This window comes from Apium graveolens, chromosome 6 (assembly GCF_009905375.1).
Source record: "Apium graveolens cultivar Ventura chromosome 6, ASM990537v1, whole genome shotgun sequence".
Taxonomy (NCBI): Eukaryota; Viridiplantae; Streptophyta; class Magnoliopsida; order Apiales; family Apiaceae; genus Apium; species Apium graveolens.
The window spans coordinates 114,647,173-114,654,424 of NC_133652.1; the positions used below are offsets into that span (position 1 = coordinate 114,647,173).

Genomic DNA, 7,252 nt, shown 5'->3' on the forward strand with positions numbered 1-7,252 from the left:
TTGATTCTTCCGCAACAGCAATCTAACCATTTTTCAAATCATAATTTGACATTTTCTCCCTCAGGTCTTCTTCCAACTTCAATTGTAATTGACATGTCCTAGTTAAGATCCTTTTTAAGCGCAAGTTTAAGAAATGAATAATGAAAATCACTACACAACTATTTGCGTGATACCTTGAGGATCTCCCTGAAGGTGAAAAGTTATCCTCCAGTTCTTGCTTGGAGCGACCCCCAGATATCCTTGTTCATCGCCGTGGTCGGAGACATGCACCCATTGAACAACCCTTAAAACCACAATTATGCGGAAAAAAACCGAAAAACCATCTTCAAGAATAAATCTCCCTCGGATCTTGTTTGACCACCATGGCCTTGTTTTCATGGCCGAAAATCTTCATCCATGGATTTGCCTCGTAGCCGTAACATCCTCTGTGATCTTCTTTACCATGGTTTTTGTTGAGGCCGCTGGCTGAAACCTTCATATACCATAAAGAACCTTCATCATAGTGAAACATATCTTCCTCCCAAGATTATGATTTTGATCGGTAGCCCCCTTTAAGCGCCCATTTATTAAAGGAGGAATTTAGTTAACAAAAATTTGAGTTACGTTGCCAAAATTAAGATCTATGATAGTGGTTATTCATTATAAAACTTCTCGGAATATGGCGGTGATGGTGAATTGGGGACTGAGATAATAAGGGTTTATTTGGTGGTTTAAGTTATTCGCTTCCAACCCCTACAATGTGTCTATGTACCCATTTTAATAAGGGATCAATCTAGACAAAGTTCTTGGGGAATAAGAAACCAGTATGAACTTGGTCTCCATTCTGAGGCCGGTGGAAGTCTTCAAATTGACTTCACATATAAGACAAGTGCCTGGTATACTTCTTTGCCGACGATCTAAATTATCCATGTCGATTTTATGTCATAACACATAACTCATCTGGTATTTGGATCACTGTATTTGTATTAAAGAAATTGGATGACTTTGAGAGACTATTACATTAAAATTAGTTAAAAAAAATTCTACTACTTTTTTTTAATATAACTAGCATGATAACACATGCAAATATTTAAATTGTAAAATTCGGCTATTTTAATTTTTGGAATAATAACTCATAATTTTTAAAATATCATGCATTATTAGTGTGACATATTTTGAAAAATATATTTTATAAGATAACTATTAATAAGTTGAATTTCTCATCTGAATTTCATATATGATCATAACATTATAATCAATTTTAAGAATTCTTAATTTTTTTTATAAAAATTAAAAAAATGTAACATAGATGAAAAAATACATGTTTTCAAAAATTTATCCTTGAGTAATAGACTCACAGGTTTGTGTATAACTGATTCTCCACTTTTTCATCCACTTCATCATTGTTCCTGTATCTACACACGCATATGTTGTATTATCTGTCGCCTCGGTTGGAATCGTTAACAACAACCTCCGTATAAATTACACATCAAAATAATCTCTTGATTCGTTATTAAGGTAACAAAAGTATGTATTTTGTATTTACCTGATATGTCATTTTAAGTTTCATGTTGGGATGTATATACCATATTGTCTTTTGTATAGGACATTAATGTTTAATGAAGAGTTGACAGTAAAACCGATAACTGGAAAACCATCAATACATAATCCAAAAAGAACATTGACATACTGTAATGAAATCATGCACCCCCGATTGAAAAGTGATAATTAAAGTATCTATCGAGCACTGATCAAGCTCCAATCAATTTGTCTACCAGCCAACCGGGAAAACTGTTAAATTTTAAATCTCTAAGAAGAAGTATCATCATCGGATATAAATAAGGAATCTTGATATGGTTAGGGTTATGTTTTGGGATCTCAAATTATCACTACATCCAATTTCCACTGTAACTCCCTCCAGACCCGGGGTATGAGTCTGGGGTTACTAGCTAATCACCAAACATGTACAATCTGAATAACAATAATAATGGAATATATCTAAACCCCTTTAACACTAACCGGGATCTTTTAAGGCTGAAGTATGAAAACAAGAACCACTAAATACTTTATTACAAACTGAATTTAAAACCTTACAAACTCTCTTTATTAAAAACCATTGTCTAACCAGTTTTAAACTAATTTCATCTTTTATTCAAACACACACACTAGTTATCTACACTCCACCTGTTCGGGTAACTCAAATCTTTCTTGCTGAATTGGGATCAACACCTTGGGTATGAAAGGATCCTGAGGCTTGACCCGCTTCTTTACCACTCGAGTCCTGATGGATTTTATAATCCTTCTTAATTGAAAACAATAAGTTGAATAACAACAAAAAGGGGGTGATCCAAAAATTGCTCAACAAGTCTGCAAAATATAAACAGTGTTAAAGCAGTTTAAATGAATCGGTAATCTCGGTACATCTGCAAAGATATAACTCTACGAGAATAGAAAGAAGGCCACTGTTGGCGAGTACAAATGAACTAAACTGGACACAAGTTCGCATCTATATCTTGCTGATCAGCCATGATACGATGCAGATCTATATCTCCCCATATAGATTCAGTCGGGTACCCAGGCTCTAAGGCCCATCTTAAGGATCCGGTTATGTCCCGGTCCTTAGGATTAAGTAAAACTTAATCCCCAAAATATCACTATCCAGCCCATGAAGTAGCAACCGGAATAATCGATATGTTTTGATATATTCTAACCACCAGAATATACCAATATGTGTGTGTAACAATTGGAACATGAATAAGGGATTCAAAGAAAATGAGAAATCAAGAATCAAAATGAAATATGAACAAGAGAATAACAAGTGTGTATCAATTTTTATGTTAAGAATCAAAAGAGTGCAATCGTGGTATGAATCTAAAGAAATATCACTATTCTGAAATTAGAATAGGGGAAAAACTTGCCTTCTTCGGGACTCACTTTAAATATGTCACCTTCGTCTATCACCGGCTCAACCTGCCTTGCTGGCTTAGCTTCTGTTAGAGAAATAGACTGATTTAGTCATGTCGTACTTCAGTTGCATCTCGAACCGACTTCACATCATTTCTATTGTCTACCCATGCGCTTATTATTGACTCATATATTATTTATTAACAAGCAAGACTGGATTAACCACATAATACACATAAGCACATAAGCCACATAATTATTTTTATGATTAAAATAATTTTAGAATCAAAATCGACTCGTTGATCACTTAACTGATCATTATCTGACTCGTTTCCTATTTTTCGGAATTTATCGGACTTGTCTCGGCACGCGATTCGGCTTATAATCAAATGACTAACGGTCTAATTAATATCAATTAAATACAGATAAATCAATTTATTATTCAATATTAATAATTATTACTAATTTTTAAACCCTGAAATAATTTTTAAATAATTAATTAAGAAAAATCTAAACTAAAAATGACTTTTCCATAATTTTTGGAATTAAAATGAATTTATTACGATTTATTGAAAATAATTTGATTAATTAATAATTAATTATAAGTAATTTATCATAATTAAATAAACCTTAATTATATTTTAAATAATTATTTACTATATTTTGTATTTTAAAATAATTAATCCTTAATTATTAGAATTAATTAAAAATTATTACAATTAATCACAATTTATTATTAATTATACAACTAAATTGATCATTTATGAATAATTATTCGATACAAATAACTATTACGACATTTTTTGAATAAATAAAATAATAACCCAAGTTATCGGTCAACTAATCGTATAAATACGAGTTACTCATATTATTCGGTTTATTATCGAAGTATTATTCGAATTATTCGATATATTTAATCTTTATTTATTAAGTAATTACTTAATTATAACTAATAGATAAATAAATAATTATATAATTAATTAAATAAACAATTTTGAATTTCTAAATTAATAAAATAATTTAGAGATTAATTATAGAAATTTTCAGAATTTAAAACTAATTTTTAATTAATTTTTAGAATTTTCAAAACTGATTTTGATTTAATAGTATATAAATAAATAATTAATAAATCAAAAGCAGAAACAGGGAATTGGAATTGGGACTTTGAGGATCAAACCCGGGTCATTTCTCGGGTCGACGAAGAACATCGGCGGGTCGTCGGCCGGAGGAGCAGATTCCGGCGACCTCTCTCCAGTTTCCGGCAGCCATCATATCTCGACCAAATTGAGATGAAATCGAGTGATTCAAAGAGGGTTTTCACTTAGTTTCATCCCAGGAACTCAACCTGATAAGTGGCATTTTATACCACTTAGAACGTCTTAAAATGGCTTAAATTGGTGTCTTGAAATCAAGTATTTTGTGTATTTGATGCGTTTTTCTAGTGTTTATGCATTTCAGGGTATTAGTTGCATTTCGGAGGAGGAATCATCAAGAATAAGCCTTGGCATGTGTTCACCATTGCGAGAGGAAAAGAACGGGCAGATTACGGCGAAGAAGCGGAGCAAACCTGGAATTTTTCCAGTAGGGTCCTGCGCGCCCGCGCAGCAATGCTGAGCGGCCGCGCAGCAGCCTTGCGCGCCCGCGCAGGGTCGGGGAAAAAGCTGAATTATTTTAGACTTCTACTTCTGTTTGGCTTCCAACTTCTATGTAATCTGAGTTTTATGGGACTATTATATAAGTAGATTTGAGACGTTTTTATAGAGAATATGAAAGAGATTATGTTTTAGATTGTGTTTTGCGCAAGAAGCGAAGGAGATAAGGAAGAAGACCGATTTAGCACACCGCAACGAAGAGGAAGCATATATTCTTGTGATTCTTGTTTCGTTGTAACGTTGGATGCTAGTTTTCTTGCTTTGACTTATTTACTCTTGTGACGTACTCTGTTTTAATATAATTAGTTTAGTTATTATTTTCTTGTGTCGTTTATCATGATTTCATATGAACCCATGATGGCGATAAGTTCTATTATGGGCTAATCGTGATCATGGGGTTGCAACGGATTTATTATAAAATTCTTTAGTTAATTGTTTAATACTTTAGTGTGTGATGATTGCATGATATCTAGTATTGGTTGTGCATATTCGTCTTATGTGCGTTGCGAACATATAAGATAGGGTGTTAATCTCTTGTGAAGCGACGGTGGATCTTGAGATTTAGAACTTGCCATGCTAGCATAGGTTCATGTACGTTGTGCATGATTAGTGGGTAACTCTAACAGTTTTATTTGCCTTATGTAATCAAAAGGAATAACTTGTGCTTAAATCGTTGTGTTGTCAATTTCTGTAGACATATAGGAACTCAACATAATTGATGACTATTCAACTTCTATCTTATTTGTGGATGCTTGGTAGAATGGTATTAGTACAATGAAAGTTGGCTTTTATCAGTTTCGTGTTATTCGATTAATATCATCACTGTCACATGCTAAAGGTAATAACAATGGCTATAGAAGGAAGTAATAATGAAGTTGTGATCTCATGAGTGTTTTATTATTGATAAATTGAAGTGTTAGTTAAGTGGTTAATTAAGTAGTTAATTATAGTTAATATTCAATCAACAATTTTAAGTGTTATCTTAACATTGAGAAGTAATCATACATTGGTGAGTGAGTTTAATTAGACAATAACTTAGTCTGAGTCTCTGAGGGAACGAACTAGAAAGTATTCTATATTACTTGCGAACGCGTATACTTGCATGAATATTAGTGCGTGATTTCGCCCTAACAAGTTTTTGGCGCCGCTGCCGGGGACTCGGCGTATTTGTTTAGTTTATGTACTTACCATCATTGGTCATTAGGACTCAGTGATTAGGACGTAGTAGTTAATTACTCTTTTCGGTTGTGTTTCAGGTACTTTAGCAAGCGTTTATGCAAACTCGTTCTCGTGCTCGCAAGAGGACCTTAGATACAACTGAGGAGAAAGACGAAGTTCTTGATACTCCGGAGAAGTTAGATTTTGAGGATTCGGATTCAGGAACTGAGCAGAAAGAACCAGTAAACATGGGAGATCGTATTGTTCAAGCTGATCCAGCTCTTATGGATTTTTCTCGGCCTAAAATTGATGACATTCAGTCAAGCATCCTTCATCCGGCTATTCAAGCTAACACCTTTGAAATCAAGCCGGGCACTATTCAGATGGTGCAGAATTCTGTTTCTTTTGGAGGAGCGGCAACTGAAGACCCCAACATGCAGATAAGGAATTTTGTCGAGATCTGCAGCACTTTTAAGTATAATGGCGTGACTGATGAGGCTATCAAGTTGAGGCTTTTCCCATTCTCACTGAGGGATAAGGCTAAAGACTGGTTACATTCTGAACCAGCTGGGTCCATCACTACGTGGCAAGATCTTGCGCAAAAGTTTCTAGTGAAGTTTTATCCAATGGCAAAGACTGCTGCTATGAGGAGTGCTCTTACTCAGTTTGCGTAGCAACCTACAGAATCTATGTGCGAGGCTTGGGAACGCTACAAGGAAATGTTGAGAAAATGTCCACATCATGGAATGCCGGATTGGATGGTAATCACTGGTTTTTATAATGGTTTGGGGGCCCAATCTCGGCCCATGCTCGATGCAGCAGCTAGAGGCGCCTTATGGGCTAAAAGCTATACTGAGGCGTATAATCTTATCGAGACGATGGCTGCAAATGAGCATCAAAACCCAACTCAGAGGATGACGTCAGGCAAGGTAGCAGGTATTCTGGAAGTTGATGCAGCCACCGCTATTGCAGCCCAGCTCCAAGCGCTATCAATGAAGGTTGATTCTTTGGCTACGTATGGAGTTAATCAAATAGCTATGGTTTGTGACCTTTGTGCAGGTTCTCATGCTACGGATCAGTGTTCTCTTGTCAACGAATCTGTTCAGTATGTGAATAATTATCAGCGACAACAGCAGCCTGTGCCAGCAACCTATCATCCTAACAACAGAAATCATCCAAATTTCAGCTGGGGGAATAATCAGAATGTTATTCAGCCACCATATCAGCAAGGAGTGAGTAAACAGTTTAACCCACCTGGATTCCAGCAACCACAGCAGTATGCTACAAGGCAATCATATCCTCAACAGGGAAGTGCAGCTGCACCTACTAGTGCTGATTTTGAGGAACTTAAGCTGTTGTGCAAGAGTCAGGCGGTTTCTATCAAGACCTTGGAAAATCAAATCGGTCAATTAGCCAATGCAGTGCTCAATCATCAACCTGGCACTCTTCCTAGTGACACGGAAGTACCAGGAAGGAAGGAAGCTAAAGAGCAAGTCAAGGCTATTACCTTAAGGTCTGGAAAAGTAGCTGATGCTGAAAAGGCAAAAGAAGTCGAAGCT

General features: G+C 35.4%; 1 non-coding gene across 1 annotated transcript; it reads right to left on the reverse strand.

Moving 5' to 3' along the window:
* Positions 1 to 6,334: 6,334 nt before the first annotated feature.
* Positions 6,335 to 6,441, reverse strand: LOC141669681 (small nucleolar RNA R71). Its single transcript, XR_012553949.1, has one exon. It is a non-coding gene; the product is annotated as a small nucleolar RNA R71 (small nucleolar RNA).
* Between the last annotated feature and the right edge of the window lie 811 nt (positions 6,442 to 7,252).